At 41.5% G+C, this 23,510-nt stretch overlaps 1 protein-coding gene across 1 annotated transcript in view; it reads right to left on the reverse strand.

The window, feature by feature from the left end:
• Positions 1 to 23,510, reverse strand: part of PRKAG2 (protein kinase AMP-activated non-catalytic subunit gamma 2) — a 218,302-nt gene that overhangs the window by 164,544 nt on the left and 30,248 nt on the right. The gene's annotated exons all lie outside the window — the stretch shown is intronic.

The following is a 23,510-nucleotide window of genomic DNA, read 5'->3' on the forward strand; positions in this document are numbered from 1 at the left end:
GTTCCTCCTTCCCATCGCAGCGCTACGAGGGGCTGGCAGGAGCCGTAGGTAACTCAGGATAACGCAGGCGACAGTTTCCTTCGCCGCTGCCGGCTCCGTGCCAAAAATGCTTTAAGCCATCGCACGATTCGATTACAGGAACCTGCCACATCAACGCTGGCGGGGGCTAGCGGCACGCCGACCACGCAGGCAGGTGATGAAGGGCTGCTCTGGGTGCATTAGCTAAATGCTGTGGGTCCGCCAGGGAAGTTTGAGAGTTCAAATAACCGCAGACATTTTTTAATATCAGAAGAAAAGGGATCCTATTTTCGGCAGCAGAAGTTTCATGTATCTGAGGCTGCATCTGCATCAGCCCCTGGTACTTTGGGGAAGGCAGCGCAGAGCAGCAGGCACGGTATGAAAGGAGTGGCTGCTGTGCTGAACAGCCCTGCTCCCAGCCCCTGCTCCCAGCCCCTTGATGCCCCCCTCAACCACAAGCCCACTTTGTATCGGTACAAAAATCACCTTATTTCTCTCTGTACTCAAGTTTTCCTACTTGCAACATGAGAAAGGCTTACGTGACTTTGCATTTTGCTATAAAGACCTCATTGGGAAAACATGTTGTCTGAGTGCAAAGTACAACGTTACCATTAAAAATAAAGATAACAGCAGAAGTAGTTGAAAATAGGATAGTTGAAAATAGAATAGAAAATAGAATAGTTGAATAGGATAGCATGTCACGTGGACAAAAGCATGCTGTGCTAGCACAGCAATGCAAACCCTCCAACTAGGAGCTGAGGGATGGTGGGGATTTGAGATTTCTTCTTCAGCAACAATTTTTTGAAAAATCCCTCTTGATTATCATTCTCAGCTTTGCTTAATCCATCAAGAAACCTCATAAAGTGTCCTTTACTGGCAAAGAAATCACCTCCAGACCGTGGGGCCACGTCCTTGGCCAAGATGCTCCTGAGGTCTGCCACAGATGAGGTCACCCCTGGTAGAGCAACATGAACATCAAGGCAAAAGGCAGAGAGATCCCATCCGCAGCTTCCAGGATTTGAACAAAAGACATCAAAATCTTCCTGCAGTGAATTGACACCTCTCTGGAGAAACAGGTGGCCAAATCCTGGGCCATGAAGCATTGCCAGCCCTTTCTTGGCCATTTCAGAACAACATTTGTTGGGACAGACTGAAATATTCTTTAATATATAGGGCTTGCTTTAATCAATCAGGATTTTTAATTCAGCAGCAGCAAGGTCGTGCTGCTGCCCCTCGTGCATGTCCTGCTGCCTCCCCTCGGTGTGCTGAGTGCGCTCCCATCTGCTAGCACAAGTCCCTTCGGAGCAAAAAGGCTGCAAAGAGTACACGCTGTTCACTCACAGCTATTCCTTGAACCACTTTAAGACAAGCTTGGTTTCTGCCCTTTTTAATACAGAAGTGAACAAATATTTAGCGCTTAGAAGGTTTCTCCCCAGCTAAATGAACATTTTATGCCTGCAGAATATACAAATAGTTTGGGAAAATAAACAAGCTCTCTTTTATAATTCTGTTTCGGTGGTACCAGAGATATTAGTCAAGCAGCTGGGGCAAGCAAAACATGTTTGTGCCTCCCCATTGCAGCTGTAGGACAAAGGACACATCTGTGGCTGCCCTAGAGAGGGCAAAAAGGAGGATGGGTTTTGCCTTGGAGTAAAAGAGGTTCTCCTACAAACCAGGCTGCAAAGCAAGGTTCAGCTCAGATGCTTCCATGCATAGGCAACTTAAAAGGATTATTCTGATTAAAGATCAGATGAAATAAAATGGGTATTTACAGCCAGAAAATGTCTCATATCCCTAAATCATTCCTTTCAAACCACTCGTAGGGCTCAGTTTGATGCAGCCAATTTAAAGAAACACCAAGACCTATTAAAGGTTTTTTTATTAATTAATCTTCAAAACCAGTTCTGGACACAAAGTCTGAGTTGGCACAAATTCTACCTTGAAAATATGCCTCTTCCTCCCCCACCTTTGGATAAGGAATACGAAGCAAGAGAAACACATTGCACAACTACATCTGAGATAAGCAGAACAGTTAATGGTTTAGATACCATTTCATAAATATTTGCTGAAATAGTTTTTGGATTCTGTCCAGCTTCTGACATCCATGAAAACATTTAGTGATTTGCCATTTTCTTTCACCCTTCTGGGATGAAAAATAGGCAGGGATTATTATTATGATTATTTCTTACTGTTATTTAATGTCTACTTGCATTTATGTGACAGGCATCCTGCCAAAGAGCCCCAAACTATTCTTGAATCCAGAGGCCTGAGGTGTCAAAATCACGTTTATGTAAATATTTTGTATTCTTTATTAATTAATTAGCACCTCTCTTATGACTGCAATATTCCCAGATCAAATACCCATGCTCAGATGTGGCTGGTTAACCAACGAGTGAAGATGCAAGAAAAAACAAAACAAAACAAAATGATTTCTGACCAAATACCTTGTTTCAAATTGTGATTTCTGGTGCACATGCTCAGATCTGAGATACCAAAGCTGTATACAGCATCTTGCACAAGATTGTGCAACGTGAGAAAGCCACCCAAACAAAGCCATTAAAATATTTTTGCAGACATACTTTATTGACAAAATCTAGGAGTCTGTAAGAATAGGGATCCAAAATTCCAGCTGTTTCCTTATGCACTAAGGACAATCTATAAGCCTCCAGAAAATGTTTTATGTAATCAAGATTCCATGCAAATAGATTTTTCAGTGTTGTTTTTTCTTTCTTTCCCCTCTTTTTTTTTTTTTTTTTAAATTCTCAAGTCTTTGCATTTCAAGCTTATCAGTCATTATTGGTTTCATAAGCACAAGAATTTAGAAATTATTTCATTTTTGAGCACTCCTAGAACACTCACTTATTTGGACTGACCATAAGATTTTCATATTTTTCTGGACAAAAACAAGGTGGGGAAAAAAAATCACCAAAACCCACTTGTGCCTTCTACAGTAAATCACTCATTCACTCGTGCTCCAAAGATCAAAATGTGAGGAAGGCAGATTCATGACTACCCCGGTCTCACCAGCAAAAAGCTACGGAGTTCTCTGGCTCACTGAAACGGTGCTGTACCAGCTGTATCTTGTTTTTCCATCTGAAGAGTTTAACGATTCTGGTTTGCAAAAATGCAGAGCCAGATCCTCAATCAGCTTCAGATTCTGTTGCACACAGTTCCTGCACAATTCGCTCGCACTGTTCCAAAACACCAATCCTCTTTCTTCTTTTTGGTCCAAGTACAAGCCTAAGATATCATAAATTTCCAACTGGCAGTACAGCAACCTTCCACAACTCCCCAGAGGAGACTGAAAATGCACTGCCATTGGTTGGTGTTATTTATATGCTGTAATTTTCACAAAGATCTAGTGGTTTTGTAAGTACTACATAAATTAGATGAGTTCATAGGGCCTGCTTCCATGAAAATCTCCTTGTTCTAGGCAAGCAGTCCTTTAAAAATCCATGAGGCTACTGTCTGCAAAGATACCCCTTGGATACCTGGCAGCATAAAGCGATTGCTGAGGCACGCGGTGAGCCAGAACTGTGTGTGGCAGGGCAGGGCATTTGTTCAGTGCATATTTAAGAAAGTCTTTGTCATATTATTACACGGTATGCAGTCACCCTGCAAAATGTTACAGGAAGCAGCAACCAAAAGTGTCACACAGCATGGATCAGCACCAGAGCAGCCTGCAGCCAAGAAAGCAACACATTTGGGGGAAGCTTGGGGAAGAGATGCGACGCCTGGAAGGGCTTTAAAAGCCACAGTGGTAGTTGGAAGACCAGGAGAGCCCAAGGGGAAGGTGAAACGCGGAGAGGAAACTCCTGAGTAGCACCATAAATTACATCAGTTCTTAGGGGGACAGCCAATATAGTCTCTCAAGAGCTGATGCTTGGTAAAGGGCAGCCGTGATCTGCCAAGGCTGGAAAAGGGATCACAAGGAAAAAAGCATCACACCCCAACAGTAAGAGGTAGGGATGAACTGTGGAGTTCATCCCTCAAAATCAGGCAAAATTGGAAATTCAGGGTGGTGGAAATGGAACAAAATGGAAAGAGAGAGGAACAGAGAGAAATGTCCCATGCGAAACAAAATCTACAGTTCATTCCTTTATCTTTTTCAAGCAATCATTGTTTTTCTCTTTGCAGTTTTCATCATGATCTACCAAGCAATGAACTGAACATCTGGAATTTGTAACTCACTGTTGACAAGCCAGAAGCACAGCATCCATGTGAGAATGACCAAAATCCAGTAAGTGCCCATCTCTCCCAGCACCCCACCAGTCTCTGCAAGGAGGGTGGATTGTGTCATGCAAGGGATGCCCTGGCCAGCTGGGTACCAAAAGTGGGGCAGCTGCATGCAGGTGATGCCCTGTATGAATTAAAACACATAGTTCTTCAATAGGATTCAAGTAGTCATTTATGCTCTCTGTATTTACACATATACCAAATCCAAATGATATTGAAATGATTACGTGTTCACACAGAGGCAGCTTCGGAGGCTGTTCAATAGCAGCAGCCTCATGCCCTGCTCTGCACTGATCCTTCCCACTGCCTTTCCCAACTCGCTCCCACATCCAGAGCTAGGCAGATGGACAGACAGAGCCTCTTTCCTATATGATGGTGGAGAGGAGGAGGCTGGAGGCTCTCCTGGCAAGGTGCTGGGGCAGAGCTGTGCTCTGCATTAGGGCAGCAGAGGCCTCTGAGCAACAGGGGAGAAGGATGAGGGTTGTGTTAGGACAGAGATGAACAGAGATGCCTCAGCTCTGCTGCTGCCTCCATGGTCCCTCTGCCCTTGAGCTGCTTCAGGCTCCCTCTCCCAGCAGGGATGGGGAAATCAGTGCCCAAGAAGCCAGGGAATGGGTTGGGACAAGGAAGCAACAAGGAGAAAAAGGGAATGGCAATTAGCTCTGCCTAAAACCAGCCACACCTGTACTGTCCACAACATTTTAAGCCTTTGGTGTAGAGCTTGTGGCAGAGCACATAAAATGTTACAGCACATTCACAGCTCCCTAGAGTAGAGAGCACTAATTACCTAAAAGAAAACATCCCGCTGCAATAATATCACAGCTCAACTACCCAGGCATTAAGATGCTCTTGCAGGGTGTACAGCCTGTTTTATTTTCTTTCAACCTCATGACTATTTGTCACGCATTTTAAGGCTCAATTTTGCTGGACGCTGAGTTATTTCATCTAAGTTGTCCCCACAGCTTCAGGGCGCAGGTAAATCACCCACGTATCCCACCCCAGCACAGCCTGGCTAGGGACGGTATGTTCTTCATATTGGGGATTCTGGGTTTTCTAAGGCACTACATGTGCATGCTGCACGCAAATCTAAAGTATGCAATAAATAGTAACCATTAACTTTGAACTGAAGCAAGGGCCCACCTAGAAAAGGATGAAGCAGCTGCTTACATACCACAATGAGCAGTTAAAATGTCATCAAAGGTTTAGAAGGTGAAGTACAAAGATCTTCACTGGTATCAACCGGCTGCTGCAAAAAAATGGAGGTAACACCACCCTGCAGCATTTAAAGTAGGTCAGCACTGACAGAAAATAAGTACTTTTAAATACATCTATTGCAATACAGACACCTGTTAGACAGTCAAAAATTCACCATGAGGAATGTGGGAAATGTATTTGTCATCATAATGAAAATAAAGTTAACCACTTTATCCACTCATTTTCATTTACAGAGACGTGGTTTGGTTGGGGGCTGAACATCATAGGTACAAGCAGCATGGACATTTCCTGACTGGTGTGACTTCTTCAGGAATAGTTACATCTGCAATATTATCTATAATAGTGTTGCCAGAGCTCAGGGGCCTCTCACCAGAGTCACGTTCCCTCCCCAAGGGGCTGCAAGAGGCTGGGAGGCAAAGCCCCGCCGCTTTATTGCAACCTCCGCTGGCACAGTGGAAGCCCCGTGGCAAGGAGCCCTGAAGCACATGCCATTTATGATAGGAGTCTGGTCTTTATTTAATGGGCACAAGTTTGCAAATAGCAATTCTGGATATAGGAAGTGTCCAGTGAAAGAGCAGTTATTTTAAGGAGAAACGATGGATTTCCCCTGTAGGGAATTGGTTAAAAAAAAATAATAATCAAAAAATAAGAACACACATAGAGTTTAGGTTTTACTTCTTATTTTTACCATGTCAATAATAATTTAAAATAATCTACCCACACCGGAAAGAAAGATATGTTCTCAAAGTCTCTGACCACAGGCAGCAGCATTTTTAATACATCCTAGAAACAAGATTTGCCTAAAGGAAAGTGAACATAATTTGGTTTTAAAGAACCCAACAAATAAACAACCAATATAATTAAAAATAACTAAATACAAGTTCAAATCATTGCAAAAGAAGAGCTTATGTCTTTAGCATTGTTTTATATTTTTTTAAGAGGTGAGGTAGCACCGCACATACAAAAACCACTAAAGGCATAAAAAAGGGTCTTTTTCACTTAAGAGATTAATGAAATAATTGAAAAGGTTAAGCCTTTTAAAGGGTGTAACCTTTGCATGCAACAAAGAAAAGGGTGTAAACTGTCACTGGACTCATCTTACTCATACCCAGATCCTGAGTAATAGGATTAATGATGTGCATGGATATATATACCTATCTGAAAACAGACACACACATAGATAGATATAGATACATATATAAAAGCCAGAGTTGCATAAGAATATTTTTAGGCCTTCCCATCTTCCATGGTCCATACTCGCTGCTACATCTGTATTTTGAGGAGTGAAAGGTGGCTTTGTGTTCAGGCTGGCGGGGTACCCCAGCCCTACTACCAGCCACAGCCTGGATAAACTCTGGCAAACCCTAGAGGACAGAGCCTGCGGAATGCAGAAAGGTCTCTCTTCTCAATCAAATCCTGGCTAGTTTATTTAGGAATAATTAATTTTTTTTTTTTATATGTACTTTGAATTTTTTCACAAAACTGGATGGAAACAGGAAGTCTGTTTCTCTTCCCCCCACCTTTGTGCGTTTGACACAATATTGGCCTAAGCCCACAAATAAAACAGCAACAGCTACAACCCACAAACCCATCACTTGTTTCATTCCTCAGACCAAATTCCTCTTCCACAGACAGGCCCCAGACACCCCAGTCTCAACTGGGGGAGCAGCGCAAGCCCCAGACCTGCAGCGTTCAGCAGTGCGGCCTAGCGCATCGTCATTGCACTGCCGGGGCTCGGGTCAATAAATGTTATTGAACTCCTCAACCAGTTCAAACCCCATCCTCCTACTGACGGCAGGGACACACTGTGATATTAATAACTGTGCTGTCAGTGCCCTCCTGGGGAGCTGAGTCTACGTGAAGAGAAGAAAAGGTGACAGTAAGACCTTTTGGATTCACAGGGCCAGAGGCTGGCAGAGTGGCAGCAGCATTTCCAGCCAACTGATTTCACAGCCTGGCTGCAAGTTGTCCCTTTGAAAGTCCCTTTTAGCATTCTTTTTCAATATTTATCTATCATTTACTGTTTACTGCACCAAATTTGGGACAACTCTACCAGTTTTTGTGAACCAGCAAATAACCTACAGCCACTACCAAGCTGCTTGGCCCTGTCATTTTCTGCTCACAAGGTCTTCTGTCTTTCAAGCTTCGCCATTTCCAATTTACTACACAACAGCTACTGCTCATTGTCTACAGACAAAATCCAGCTAGCCTACTTGATTATTTTACAGGTATCTTCCTAGCACTTATTTTAATGCTCCCAAGATAGCATTTGTGATTACGAGGTCTGCCAATATTAAAATCAGATCAAGAACATTTTCATTGAATTTCTTAGGTTGTAGGCATCTGAGATTCATTTCCAACTGTACCTCACCTTACTAAAATCAAGCAGCACAGCTGAAGAGACAGCCCTGGAGAAAACCAGAAGTCAGCAGGGATGCCCCACTTTCATATCCATCATCACTTCTAACCAAAAACATAACCACGCTGCAAAAATATTCAAGGCTGCAACAGGAAAGCTAAACTCTGTCTTATCAATTGGAAAGATATTTTGATTAACCAGAATTTAACCCAACATACCCCAAACACTCGTGGCAAGACCATTTTCATACCTCAAAATACCACACTGTTACATCGTGCCTGTTTTAATCACTATGCTACTGTGCTGTGCTAGATAATATACATCTGAAAACTTGCCGAGCTCACAGAAACCACCCTGCAAGCACCCGGCGGCTTCCCTGCAGCTGTCAGCACTAGATTAGCTTCTGAACAGGAACAAGTCCCATAAACAGCAGGATCATCTGTTTTGAAGGTTGGAGACTGAAATCTTGTTTCTTGGGCAATGTTCCATAAATTAGAGCACAGCCTTATGTGTTTGATAAAATGCCTTTTCTTTCCTTTTCTAGTGTTTATGAGTCCATGTAGTTTCCCTGGAAGCTGGTGGTGACCACGGGTCGCAGTCCCATTCCCCAGGCTGACTCCCAGCATGGCCCCAGTAAAAACGTGCTTCAGCCTTGCTACACATTTATCAGCAAAGAGCACTTTTTGACACCGGGCTCTGCAGCCACTTTTGCAAAATGCAAGAGTAAAAACAATGGTTCCTTTTTGTTCTTATTGTGGAAAAACATGAAAATTCATTGACCGTTCTCACAACTTTTCTGTGTATGGGATCTTTTTCCTCTCCCGTCTCATTTCTCCCCTCCCGGTTGTTCTTTGCTGCTTCTTTAGACTGTATGCTATTCAGACGTACTGCCTTTTTACAGAACATTATAAAGTAACAAGTATCATTCAGTGTGATTTTGATACAGTGATGACAACACAGCATTTAAATAGGCAGCATCAAATACCCTAAGGGGGCATTTGGCCAGGACACCAGAAATAAGGAGACAAACAACAACTTTGGATCTCGATCAACAAACAGACAGTGGTTGAGGGCTATGCAAACCACTCCAGAAAGACTTTCAGCCTTGCCCTTTCTCTTGGATACCTCTGCAGTGCTCCTGCCAAAGACAATCCACCCCTACAGTTCATTAAAAGAGTCTGAAGAGAGACTTTTATTTATTTTAGAATATATTAATTATTGTATGTACGTAATGTTAGCAGCACTTTTCCCCAGAATGCACAAGTTCTCAGCTATTTTGGAAGAAAAGAGGAGGAAACACAGCTACAAAATACTTCTGGATTGCTCTCTCCTAGCACTTGAAGTGAAACCATTACCAGCGTAGCATAATATACCCATTATGATGTCCTGAAACAAAACAAACATTTCCAGCCACGTACAGCTTAAGATATTTGTTTCTCCAGGACCACTGACTTTCGTCTCGATTGCAAAGAAGCCTTTGAAAACAAATTTCCCAATCCCTCAGCTTTCCACTCTAACACACCTGAAATACCAACATTTAACAAATTGCAGGGGGTCCTTGGGGACCTCCAGCTGAAACTCTGCCAGCACACTGGCATGTGTAATAAGCTGTCTTCCACTTCAGCTACAGCTTTTAGGCAGGGTTTTTCTCTACAGGATTAACTCTTTAGTGTTAGAGCCCGATCACCTCCCTTTAGACCCTCAGAACAGAATTCCACTGAAATTTCATCAGCAGACACAGTTGCTAGGAGAGGAATATGAGAAATACCTTTAACTTGAACTTTGCAACATAATCCTTCATTGCTTTTGGAAGCTAGACTGTGAAGTCAAATTTGTAATTGTGTAGTACAGTGATGGCATCTCAAGCAACAGTATATATTGAGTTATTTTCATTTATTTTCTCCAGGGCAGGAGGTAGGGAAGCAGAAGGGAACTGGGAGAAGAAAGCTGAACCCTTCGAACTGCCCACAGTATGCTATTTCAAATGCTAGATTTCAAAGACACGAATGGAAGTGACCACTGACTAGGACTACATTTAAATTTAAAATGGAGCTTAATACTGTGCTTATTTTTAGGCAAGAATAAGAAGCATTCCCCTCATCTTCTGTATGAACTTGATCCTAACCAGCATCCAGCCCAAAGAGTGATCCAGGGCAACTTCTAGCACTGACAGGAGCGCAGGATGGTGCTATATGCCCATCTACAGGAACTTGGAGGTTTGTTGGTTTTTCCCAATACCACAGAGATATTTCCAGTGTATTTCCTTCCCAAGGGCCAAGTCCAACACGTCTTCCAGTCCATGATAATTCAGGTATCGTGTCAGACTCTAGACTACATCCCAGCTGAAAACCAGCCAAACCAATAACCCCCAAATCTCCAGCCTTTACTTATCTGTGATAACCTTAGCTGTGGTCTTCCAAGCCAAGGCTTGCCCAGACAAGTGATACAAAGCCATCCAGGGAAAACTGGACACCAGCAACATCTATTATTACAGATGTATTAGTTATTACGGGTCTAACCTTCTTCCTGAATGTATTCCTCACTTCAATTTTACAAAAATAAAGAGGCTTATCTAGCTTAGTGCTAGAGTTTGAGGTTTCCCTACTGAAAGGACAGAAGTAATGGTTGTGCATGGGCTGTGTATTAGGTTACTGGGAGAAGGAGAGGCGATTCATGTGCTCAAGATTAAAACAAATGGAGAGCTTTGGGACAGGAAGAATTTCCTCTTCTTCCTTCCCTACTGCCCCAGTGTGAAAGTGCTTTGTTTGGTTGTTTGTTTTTCATCTTTTTATGTGTGGTCCCTTTTCAAGGGCCACCTGGGAAATTTATCTAACAAATTCTTCCTGCCAGGAAAGCAAATTTCAAAATAAAAAGCTGGTAGTACACTTAGTTACTCCAGCCCCTTTCCTGTAGCATATTATGGTTGTGGTGCTTTTTTTTTTTTTTTGTGTGTGTGTGTGTGTGTGTGATGGGTCTAAGCTTTGTTATTGGAAGCTGTGAACTGTTGTGTGTGTGTCTCTGTGTGTAGGGTGTAATCAATGTACTGTGAATCCTTGTAGTGTGAAGCCTTTGAGATGGCCAGTACCAGTGCCGCCAGATGAGCGCCTCAAAAGTAAGAAAGAACTGGAGTCATTCATATTGAACAAAAAGCAAGCACAGCACTTTTGGGACATATCTTCAAGTTTCTCTCTCTATCACATACATACATGTCACGATATACTCATTGGCAACAAGTGCCATTGCACTCGGATCTTTTTAAGAAACTCGATTTATTGTTGCAAGCAACCACCAGCTCAGCTCGTTCCTCCAGATGTAACCGCAAACATTCAGCTGCTTAAACTAAGCTTTCGTGCCAAATTCATTTCTTTTTTTTTTTTTTCATAGAGGAAATGAGGTAGCAGGACAATACAGAAGAGTCCATAGTGATCTTTCTCCACCACTGAAGTTCTTCAGTTTATAAAAGTCACAGAGGCAGTTCCTGTGTCAGCTGCACAGAATGCTGCAGAGCAAGTCAGCAGCTCTAATACCTTACAAAACTAGATTTAAAGTCATAAACTTGATATATGGCTTCAGATACAGCCACATATTCAAAACTGTGATTCCATCTGAATCAACTATTTGGCAATTCCTATTTTAACAACCTGTTTTAAGTTGCCTTTAAGCCTTGCCAAACTGTAATGAGAAAGAACAGAAGTTTTTCAAAGCCGCATCTGCCTCAAACAGGAACTGGCTAGGAAAGCTTCAGCCAAAATATTTCAGCCATTTCTCAAAAGTGTTGCAGAAAATGGCACTTTTTCAATAGCAAAAACTATTTAATGCTGACTTTTAGAGGAAAATTTCTGGCTCCTTAGTTTGGATCAAAGAGTTGCAATTGGGCAGGGCAGACAGTGCATCAAACAAACATTTCTGTTCTCCTTAAAAAATGCACCTGAATGTGGCTACTTCATACAGGGACATTGACAGTTACTCTGTGTAAGCTCTCACAGTAATAGGACTGGCAGTGGGAACAGGACAACTGGCAGCCTCTAAACAAGAAAGGAGGAGGAGCTTGGGAGAGAATTCGGCCAGACAGCTAATAAGCAGCTACAGAGTTTGGAAATATCTCAAAAGGAGCAGAGGTAGAGGACAGAATCAAGGACTTGCTGGGCAAGGGGATTGAAATTGAGTTCAGACATCCACAAAATAGAAACTGGGGTTAAGAAACAGTCATGAGGTAGAGTCAGTGCAGAGAGGGGGACAGGATGAAGTCCTGTCCTCTCACAGGATGTGAGGGAGACAGCTCTGCAGTCAATGGGCAGAAGAGACTGTTCAGTATTACCATCTCCAAAATACTTAAACAAAATTGATTCCTTTTGGAGAAATACAGATACAAGTTTGGATCATTTGACATTATAGGCAGGAGTCACCTCAACTCAAACTTAGGTGTCTCAGCATAAGTGCCTACATGTGACCTCGTGCTTAAACTCATAGCATAGTAAATTAATATTAACGGTGGCATTCAGTTGCCTAAGCAGAGATCCCTATTGCCCTCAGAGGCAACAGATGACAAGGCACAGGGCTGGCAGATCTGCCACAACACCTACACATGACCTGTGCTCCACAGGAGAACACTTCACCAATTTGCCTGGCATCCTTTTGCAGGAAATATGCTCTTCTTTGTGACCGACATACCCTCTCTCCCAAGAGCAGACGGAAACTGGTAGAGCTGCCTGGTGTCAGCAGAGGTGCCAGCAAAGAAGCTGAAGGCCTGAGAGGACACCTTAACACAACTTGAATGCTATATTACAGACTTACACATGGGCAGCTGAACCAACAGCTGCATCTTAATACATCTGTAGAGAAGAAAGGAATTGAAGTTGGACAGACTACTTATATCCAAACGTTTCCTAACTTTTGAGGCCTTGAATTTGTAACCTTACCAATATTCTTTCAACACTTCTTGGGTGGGTATGCTTATATAAAGTCTTTATACATTAATTTGGACTGAGATAGTCCAAAACACCTAATGAAATGAATACAAATCCTCTTTGATTCGTAATAGTCATTAAAACATCACCATGCATACATAATACACAGCATGTTCTTTGCTGATAGATACCTTTGCCAATTAAAGCAACCCCAGTGCTGGTTTTCCCAACCACCCAAGACAAATAAGGTTAAACAAATTATTTTTGAAAGCCAATAGCAAGGCAAGATCTCCCACTGAAAGAAAAGCCAGTCTAGTTTGATTTCTCTGCCTCCTGCCTATGTGCTTGAGGAATTCAAACTCAATGCAAACTCTGTATGTAACTTGTGAAGACCAAAGAGGAAGCTCAAAGCCCCATGAAAAGGTTAGTGAAGAGAACAACTGGAAACATAGAACAAAAAAAAAAAGCAACCCAAACACATATATGTCTCACACTCTGTTAACCATGGGTATTTTTGTTTGAAATCTCAAACACAAGATCAAGCACTTCAGGCCCCAAGCCTGATGTGGATATTTGGCAATCACCAATCTGTGTGCAAAAGAATAAAGAAAATGTTGCTCTTTGTACTTCTGTTATAGCTGTTTACTTTCTGGCAAGTCTGCAGTTCCTGAGATCTTATAATACTTTCTGTAACCACAGAGCTGCAAAGGTCTGAGAGCTCTATCAGACCTTGGGCCAACAGTTCAACAAACTACAAAAGAAAAGCTCAAATCTTCAAAGAGAAAGAGGAAGGAAATCAACTGTCAGCTTAAAAAAAAAAAAAAAAAGAAAAAAAAAAAAATAAAATAAAATAAAAGAAGATTTAACGCTCACCAGTTTGCTTTGGAAAAAAAAAATCTAAGATCCTGTGAGACTAATCATGAAAGGTAATAGAAGCTTTAATTTTCCCCCTGCAAAGAGGCATGGTATCTTTTTCAGCAGGGATGGGCTATGGGGGTATGGGGACCTTCGCTGAGCCACTGAAGGGCAGTCTGTCCCAGTCCCTCTCCTGTCCAGTGACCAACACATAGGCAGCTCCATCACACCACGCAGGACATATGAGTGTGCTTCTTTGCATGATCAGACACATCACGCTCACACAGAGAGCACCGAGATGACTTTCCCCAAAGCCAGGTGACCTGACAAACATATCTACACTGAAGAAACCCTTAGAAAAAGAAGAAGGGGCACGTGAAATGTTCTGGCAGACTGTATCCAACTGTATTTTTGCCATCCCCAGCCTTAACCATAGAAAATACTTGATATATTTAATATTGGTGTTCTACCCAAAGCTGGAACAAATCATGCATTTCAGAAAAGAAGCAGTTAAACATCTTCAATAAGAAAGAACTATGGCTCACACATACTCATTAGTCAACTTTAAGAGAAAAAATATCCTCAGATTTGGTTTATTCTGCATATCCTGACTGAGGGATACAGTGCTTGTGTCTGCCATTTCACGGACAGCGGGTACAGATTTCTGCTCTTACCAGCTCACTGGGTTTGCTCAGGTACTAGAGAACTGGAATTTGGCTACAAAAAATTGGGCTACTATGAAACAAATAATAAATTAATATTATTACACAGTATGGAATCTGTTTCTTCAGTTCCTTGTAACATTAGGAAAAAACAGAAAAAAATAATACAAAAAAAGTTTGGGTTGCTACATACCAAAATGGTTAAATTAATTCTGGGATGTAAATATAGCTCGTATCGCACATACAAAAAGGTTAAATCAAAGCCATCTCACCAACCTCCTCATTTCAGGCTTGATTTCTTTTAATTGTTCAAGATTTCAATAAGAAGTTCATAGCTCCAAGCCAAATCACCTAAATGGGAATGTACAGATGCTCTCAGGGAAAAAAAAAAAAAAAAGACAAAAAAAAACCACAAAATATCCCTAAGACAATGCCAGTGTGTGATCCCAAAGCTGTACTACCATCTAATATATTTCAACTGATTTTGATATTTTGCTATTTCTTCTGACCAAAACTTTGTGATTTTTTGCTTTCATTGAAGAAACATGAGATGGAAAAACAGCCAACAACAGAGAAAAATATGGGGCCCTGAACACACATCAGGAAATCAGCTTTAAACTTCCATCCCACCCCCTACTGATTTCAATTGCCTTATAAATCTCTCATGGTTCTTACAAACTTTTAAAAGGTATATTACAGAACTATATTTTTTCTCGTATTTCCCAGTTATTTAAGAAATTCTGTTGTCACTTTGGGAACATGTCTGCTCTTCCAGGTTAATTTATTAGCAAGCACATATTTTTTTCCCCATGGTCAAAAAACTGACGTGTCTGAGTAATATCAAACAGGATTATTTTTCAGACATGAAAATAAGTTACTATGTCAGTGATGCCATCCTTTCCTTCATCTGTAGTGAATGTGTAAACTGGCTTCAGCTGGTTATGATGCACTGTGGTCTAATAAATCATGTAATCTTAGGGAGTGCTTCATTTTGTTTCGTTAAGGTATTGATACCTTAAGGTATTGTTAATTCTGGCAATAACCCATTTGTCTCCTTTTCTCATTATCACCTGTTTTGCTCTCATTTCTGTCTTTTCATAATTTTGTTACGCCAACTAAACCACATATAAAATACAAGGCCTTTAACTTTCATCCTTATTAGACATCTGAAAATGCATCTATTCAAACACGATTACACCCTTTCTTAGTCTCACTGTAGTTATAGTGTAGAAGGTCAGGTCATAGAAGAAAAATTTGCATTGGGTCCTTGAGGGCCTGAAAGTTAGGATTATCCTACTTAATCTCAATTTTTCTCATTTTCTGCTTCTGCCACCTCTGCTAAAAACTCAGACTCACACATCTCTCCTCTTAGAGGACTGTGAGGTGAGAACATGATCACCCCAAATGTGTTGCTCCCCTGACACAGGCCAATCAAAAGAAAAGCTTGGAAGATAACTGCAAACTGGCCCAGCATACAAGCAAGATCCCACAAAGAGAGGCACTCCCAAATGAGCACCATGGCCCAAGCCATCTTCTAGACCGACCTACGGAAAAGCTGGAAGGACACTGGAAATCTGGCTGCCCAACAGGACCAAAGAAAGCTCAGGGAGTCATCAGCTACCTAAGGTGGACTCAGCTCCTCGATAGCACAGCAGAAAGAAAACCCTACATGGCTCATGTGCAAGCAGTGTCAGGCCTTCCCAGCAGCATCCTGGGTGCTTCTGCCTTTGGAGTCTTCTCCAGGACTTCAGGGAGTGCCAGAGTGTTTTGAGGCTATCACCCTGTGATTCTAGCATTTTCTTCTGCATCCTGACAAAAAACAACCCCATGAGTGGAATTGGCCCTGCACAAAGATGTATTCCCATTCACCATTTACTCTGAAGTAAACCAGCAGAGCAAAGCCTCTCAAAGATAACCAAATTTATCACTGGCTTCAAGATGTACATGCCAATAATGGTTAGAGAAAGGTCTCTGAACTCTCTGTCTCTTGGCTGCTGTTTAACTCAAACACCTCAGTTAAAATGCATATGAAAAAAACAAGGCAAAATCCCTTATCTTAAAATTCAAATCCATAAAAACAATCCAAGCCAAGAGAGACACTTTGTACACCCACATAGTACTTTATGGGAATTGCTATGGGCCAGAAGTTGAGCAGCTGAGATTTGTGCTAAGTATTGACTAAGGACATTTTTTGTTATAACTACAAGAGGAAATGACAATCTACAATTTACTTTATTTTTCTAAGCAGGAATCTTGCAAAAGTACAAGAAAATGAAATCACGATTGACAGTCCACATGTAATTCAGTATGTTTCACTTAGATCTCAGAGCACTCTAATTACTGAAATATATACATATATATTATTTTTGCCAAGGAGCTACCACCAATTCAGCACGTAGTAACTATAGTTTCAGTTGAAAGATGCAGGGTTAGTTTAGAGAACACAAATTAATGTTATCCCAAATAACAAAGGTCTTCAGCTTTGCCAGTGAAAGAGCCTAATCAGCCCAAAATTAACCACAGACCTTCCAATGACTGATGACTCTCAAATACTGTTTGTTAACAAATATCATACATTAACACTAATAGCAGTCAAGAACTGAGATCTATGAGTATTTGTGACCACAAGGAGCAACATATTCCATAAAAATAAAAAAATATTTAGATCAATTATAGCAACTAAGAGTGACTCCAGGAACAAACATACTACCTTCCTCAAGTACCTTAACACCCTAAAATGATAATTTAATTCTTCTCGTTGCCTGTCCTACATGGTTGTAATCTTGTTTGAGCAGCTGCAAAATAATGCCACCTTCAAGTCAAAAATGTCTAAACTCTGAAGGCAAGGCAGCCTAGTAGGCAACCCCCTGGTGCTGGGAGCAGAAAGAAATTCCAAAGCCAAAATGCTGTTCACAAGTTTGAAAATAAAGTTAGGAATTTCCCCCAGAAAAGCTCTGCAGCAAAGTGGCCTGGCTGAACTGCCGGCTGCCAGGGAAACGTAAATCTGGATGGCTCTTCAAGGGGCAAGGCATTCACCTGCTGCCAAGGAGTGACAGGTCGGCTCCTATTCCTGCTCTGCCAGCAGGCTGAAGTAGCTCTTGCAACACACAGGGCAAATTAGCATGAAAACAGGAGTGCAACAAATTAAAAAATGTTATGAAGATGAAGGCAGAAAGTAGTCGCAAATTAGGATTTTCCAGGCTGCAACTGATTTGTGGGTTGTTTTTCAATGACTCTGGGTTTATAAGGTTGTTACCATAAATATATTCATTAAGGCACTGCAAATATCAGGTGAAGCTGTTCACCTGGTATTTGTTTTTATGGCATCGCCTAAGATACTCACAGGCCAAACCTTAACATCAAAGTTCAGAGAAACACCGATCAGGTTAATATGGAGGGGAGTTCACAAAAATAACGTGCAAATAAAATTTCTCATGCCTTAAGAGCTTTACAAACATGTTCTAATTCATCTCCACAAAAGCTCTATTAAGGAGATAAGGACAAATTATCCTCCTTTTTAGAAACGAAGAAAAGAAAACAGAGTCAGTAATTTACCCAGAGTCACTGAGGGAGCAAGCGGGATCTAAAGGGGATTTGATCCTCAGCCATGCACCAGCCCGCACATGTCCCTCGCATCCGTGTGAGCACCAGTCCTCAACACAGCTCCTCGATCTATGGCAAGGATCCTAGACCTCGTTGCAAGGTTCCTGTGTCAATACCATCAGCTAACATTTCAAAAGAAAGACATGGGAATGCTTACTAACGAAGCAGTTCAGCAGTGAGATGAACTGAGCGCCGATCCTTCTCGCAGGCTTGGCACATAAGTCTCATTAAAGTTAACAACAGATACGAGGCTCATGTGCAAGGGAAAGCGATTAGGGCCCTAAATCCAGGCAACGTTGGGATTACTGCATTTTTCACTTCAGCAGTTTCATTTGCTGCCTACGCGGATGCTGCTTTCTGAAGAAGGTTATTTCTATTCACATTCCTTGCCACTGTGATCAGACAGACACAAATATTCTGTGTTTGGGGTTGCTGATGGAGCTGCCTCTGTGAGGAGGGTGGGTGACTTTTAAGAAAAAAAAAAGGTAATACCTGGCTAATTGGGAATGTGAGCATTAGGTACTGTTACAGAATTCAGGACTTCAAACAAAGCTATATGCAGGGCTCATAGTTCAGTGAAGAACTACCCAGAAGGATGAAGATGTACTTTAGGAAGATTTCTTTATTTCCTTGCTCAGCGTGGAAAAATCCAGATTTGGGGGGATGGTATCTTTCTTCTAAAGCAGCAGGACTCCATTTTCAGAGGAAGGATAGCTCAGCAATTCCCATCTCACACACACAAACACATACAGTTAAACTAGTGCTCAGATTAACAGCCAGACATCGTGTTAGCTTTTTTACCAAAACTAGCCAGAACCAGCCCAGGGCAGGGCTGTGCAGTGCTCACCTCTCCACCGCCCACCAGAGACAATGTGGGCGATGCTCTCCAGTTTTATTTCCCCATCCTGAGACCCTTCAGGCCACAAATCAACAGACAAGACTGTCTTTTCAAGATCCTTACTCTGTTTACCTGGACGCAATGAAAGCTTATAAATGGTATACACATACTCCACAAGAAGAAAAAAATAAAGCTGGTTAAGAAAACAGTTTACTGGCAGATGCTGCAAGATGTCAGAGCAGACATAAATTAGAGAACATTTCTAGAGGTGTATGAACATGATAAAACCATCTTAAATGTGCAATAATACAGAGCTTGGTCTTTTTAAAGCACAGACAGAGAAAAGAATTTGTCTAAAGTTGCTTCTGAAACATGCTTGTAGCCAAAGCAAGTAGCAGCCTGCTCTCTGAGCTGCCAGCAGGAGAAGCGCTTTCCACCCCTCAAATATTAGCCATGCTTCGCTGATGTGACCACTGGGATCTGCAGAGGAAATCTAACTCTTTTTTTTCCCCAATTTGTATGCAGGCAGTAAACAAATGCATCCAATGTATATAATAAATATTACTGCATTGTAGTTTCTTTCTCTGACTAGTTCTTTTCATCATTGAAATGAGGGAGTTACAGAGCAGGAGGCACAACCTTATTCTATAATCCCACTTTTTTTTTTTTTTTTTTTTCAGGAGATCAATGAATTACTGCAGTTACCCAGATGAGAATAAGACAAATATCTTACACAAGTTCATCAAGAATAAATCACAAACAGCAGATACAATACATCTTCAATTCTGTAAAGCTTCTTACATTGTCCCACAGGACACTCTCATAACCAGGTTGGGGAAATAGGATATAGGTAAAATCACAGTGACACTGTGAAAAAAAAATAAAAAAATAAAAAAAAGCCTTTAAAAGGGAAACAGGTAACTAGTGATGGCTTGCCACTAAACTAGGAAGACTTCCATATTGCATTACTGTTGGCCTGACTGCAGGCAGTGTTTTTATTTACTACCTAAATAACAGATCAGAGAATACACTCCATAATGATTATGAAATAATTTCATTTACATTGCATGACATTTCTGGGCTTTCTTGGGGACTGCAAGAGTAACAAGCATGTTCTTGCAAATTAGTGAAATAATCCTCATCCATGAAACAAAATGCTACAAAGTACTATAGAAAGGAGGAAGGAAATGCCTAAAAATGAAGTAGGGAACAGCCAGCTATTAGCAGGGCTGCTAAAATGGGTGACTACTTGAGGATGAATCAGTGACAAGAAACTGCTGAAAAAAAAAAAAAAAAGGAAAAATGTCACAAAAGTATGGTAGGAGAGTGGTCAGACAGCAGTAGGGGCGTTTTTTCTACTTTGTAAGACACTTGAATCCCCAGCTATATATCGTTTGTCTAGAGCTTTTTCAAAACAATGCTCTTAAACAGAACAGTCCAGAGAATGTTAAGATACTAATAAACTATGGTCTATGTGTTGACTGAGAAAGAGACAAAAAGAAAGAACAAGTCTGTAGTTGTCACAAGGATGTCAACTAGTCTCTATGGCCACTGAGCCAAGGACAAAAATAAATAAACTTAGTTTGCAGGAAAGATTTAGATTGGGCACAAGAGACAACTTTCTGTCAAAATAACGGTGACAAAGTTTAAGAGACTACTGTGGGACGCTGCAGCACCTGCTGCTTTGGAAGGTGGCACCGAAGTAAGAAATTCAATCAGAAATGGTTTAGCTAGAAGTGGCCTAATCCCATCAGCTTTGAAGGCTGGGTCTGGGTTTTGTAAGGTCCCACGTGCTTCATTTTCATGTAAGGGGTGGCTCCCAGCTCTTGGATGAAGGATGCCAAAGGGTCAGCTCCTCTGCCCGTCTGGACTCTGCAGAGGCAGCTCCTTGACCTGTATCAGGACGAGAGCTGGTTGTGGGAGCTGCACAAGCTCCACGTGCTGCACAAGCAGCCATTCCCTCTTTTCATCAGTCCTGCTGGCTCTGTGTGACCTCAGCCCAGCCCAGCTACACCTACCCAGCTTTATGCAAGAGGCTGCACTGAATGATCCTCTGAGGTCTCGAATGGGCCAATGCTTCGAAGAAGTGTGTCACGTGGAGATGTGGCTTAAGAGCTTGGCTTCGATTTCATAAGGGCTGAATCCATTCATTCCAATTGTTTTCTCTCACAACAATACAATTATGAGCTGTCTGATGATCCACAACAGGAATTAAATACTCTTTTTAAAAAAAAAACACACAACACATCAGACCTTGCTCTTTCATCACCCATCACAAATGGAAAGAAAAATATATATTAGAGTAGTCCTGGTCTTAAGTGCCTCTACTAGCTAGCTCACATGCTATAGTTTTCAATATATTCTTGCAATCATAATATTCGTAATATTTTTTTCTACTATCATTCGGTGTTTATATGATCAAATTCATCACTCCAGACAACAGTTTTCCAAGGACAGGATCAAAAGCAAAGCTTATAGTTTTCAATATATTACATAATTATCCTAAAAAATAACCTCTGAAGTACATGAATAAACACACACATACTGATACCCGTTCTTGGTTGTTCCTTCTACCAAGTCACCTCCATTAATTTGCCCTGTGCACCCAGGCCTTTTACCCAGATCCGTGCACAGTGGGTTTCAGCCAGACCTCCCCTCCCACGGCGAATGGGCAAGTTTCTTTAGGTGCCAACCTATCTCCCAGGGCCTCATTTGCACATTCCCCTCCATTCTTTGGTCCTAGAAACACTTTTATTTTGGCAGAAACTCCACACCTCCCCTTCAGCAAAAACAAGGGCTCACTTTGGTGAAAGTGAGCTCCAGAAAAAGTACAAAGCTTAACTAACAAACAGGTCAAGTAGATTTCCTGATCAGGTCTTTTTCTTATTCTTTGTTTACATTGCAAAATGCTCCAGCCAGGCTAAAATCCCACCCAAGCTGTTCACCAAACACTTTAGCTACATCTCAGCATTCTTGCAAAATACCTGAGCACGTTCCATTTCGCTTACGGTAAGAACGCAGCACAAGGACTGCCCATAAAGTCAACCACCGATTCAGGAGGAAAAAAAAGCGTCTCAGTTCATAAAGGCTTCTCTCCCAACACACCCTTCTGCAACCAGCTCCATGATCCGTGAGAAGATGAGGGCTGGAGTTTGGGAGAGGTGAACTGGTTGGCACTGTACTGTCACACTACGTCACACCATTGCCCTCATTTGCTCTGCTGCCTCTGGATTTTTCCTCGTGGGACAGAGGCACGTGTAACACTGGTGCTGGGTGGATAACGCAGAGCAGAATCACTGAGGAAAGCCCTGCTCCACCACAGTGGGCTTCCTGAGATAATATTCACATTATACGTAGGTGCTGAGAGTGCAAGGGTGAACTATGACCCTGTCCCAGTAAAACAATTAATAATTAAGCAAGTTTTGGAGTTCCAATGCACAAAAACATTGGCCTGATTAGTGTCAAAGCAAAAAGCACAATTTTTTAAAAAATAATATATATATATTTATATATATTATGGGTGCAGAAACGAGGAAAGAGAATTCAAAGCATCCGAAACTTTAAAATTTTCATTTCAACAGTTCTTTGTTCCTATTGCTTTTATCTGGAGAAACACAGGCATGGTACAATGCCTAACCAGCCACGCAGTAACACATCCAACCTACAGCAATATTCATACCATTCAAGGTTTTCCTTCGGGTGCTGAGCTTTAAGGCAAACGAAAAGGTGCATGACTAATCACAGCACATGCTCTCTATGGAAAAAAAAATAAAAAGAGGAATAGGGGAAAGAAATAAAAACAGAAAACAAAACCTTCATATTTAGGTGGCATTCAGGAACTAAATAAAGAGACTACACTCTTACATATGTTCATCTTTCCATCCAAACTGGTGAAGACATTCCTTGGGATGATGACAAGGAAGGTGCAGTGTTGTGACAGGTCAGGCAGGAGGAGGATGGCAGGTCAGCAGTCAGAAGAGCAGAACTTGCTTCCTTTAGCCCCAAATACCAGATGCTCCTCAAATACCTCTCAGTTTTTGCCTGCCATCACCAATGAAAGGATCCAGAAAGTGGTAGCGAGCAGCATGGTCATCTCATTGCTTAATTTAGCTTAAAATTGCTTAATTTAGTTTACCAATTATATTCTTAAAGAAGTTCTTGGGACATCATCAAGCCTAGCTTGTTCTTTTGCTTTGGACTGTACTGACTTCTGTAGAAAAACACATTACTTCGAAGAAATTAGAGAACAGGCCTCTGGCAAAGCTTACTGTCCCATGTATTTTGGAGAACAAAAACCAGATTGCTTACAGCAGGAACATTTTCACACCAAATCCTAAATTTTAAAATATGGCTCAAATTTGCAGCGTAAGGAGCTTAATTGTTCTTTTAAAACACAGTCCAAGTTTTCCCACACTTATCCTATAATGCCCCACACAAGGAACCAGCCCCGTTGCTCAAGGGAAGCTGAGAAAAGAGAACAAATTTTCACCATGGCATTAGGGACTGACAACTACTGGAGGCGGGTTACCAGACTTAACTGACAAATATTTCACCTGCTATTGCAAATCCTGCATTCCTAAGTACTTTCAGCAAACCTCCTCATAAACCTCTTAATCTGCCACTTGAAACAATTCCCAGGCTGGAACAGTCACCTCAAAGTGTTACGAAGTTAACCCTCACCAAAGAAAACTCACAGCCTTAAAAAGATGTGCTCTACTGCAAATGTTAGCATCAAATACATGGACATTCATTCAAACATAACTGATTTGTAAAGACAGAGGGTTTTTTTATTTGTTTGGTTTTTTTTAAGAGGGGAA

Source organism: Cygnus olor, chromosome 2 (genome assembly GCF_009769625.2).
Source record: "Cygnus olor isolate bCygOlo1 chromosome 2, bCygOlo1.pri.v2, whole genome shotgun sequence".
NCBI lineage: Eukaryota > Metazoa > Chordata > Aves > Anseriformes > Anatidae > Cygnus > Cygnus olor.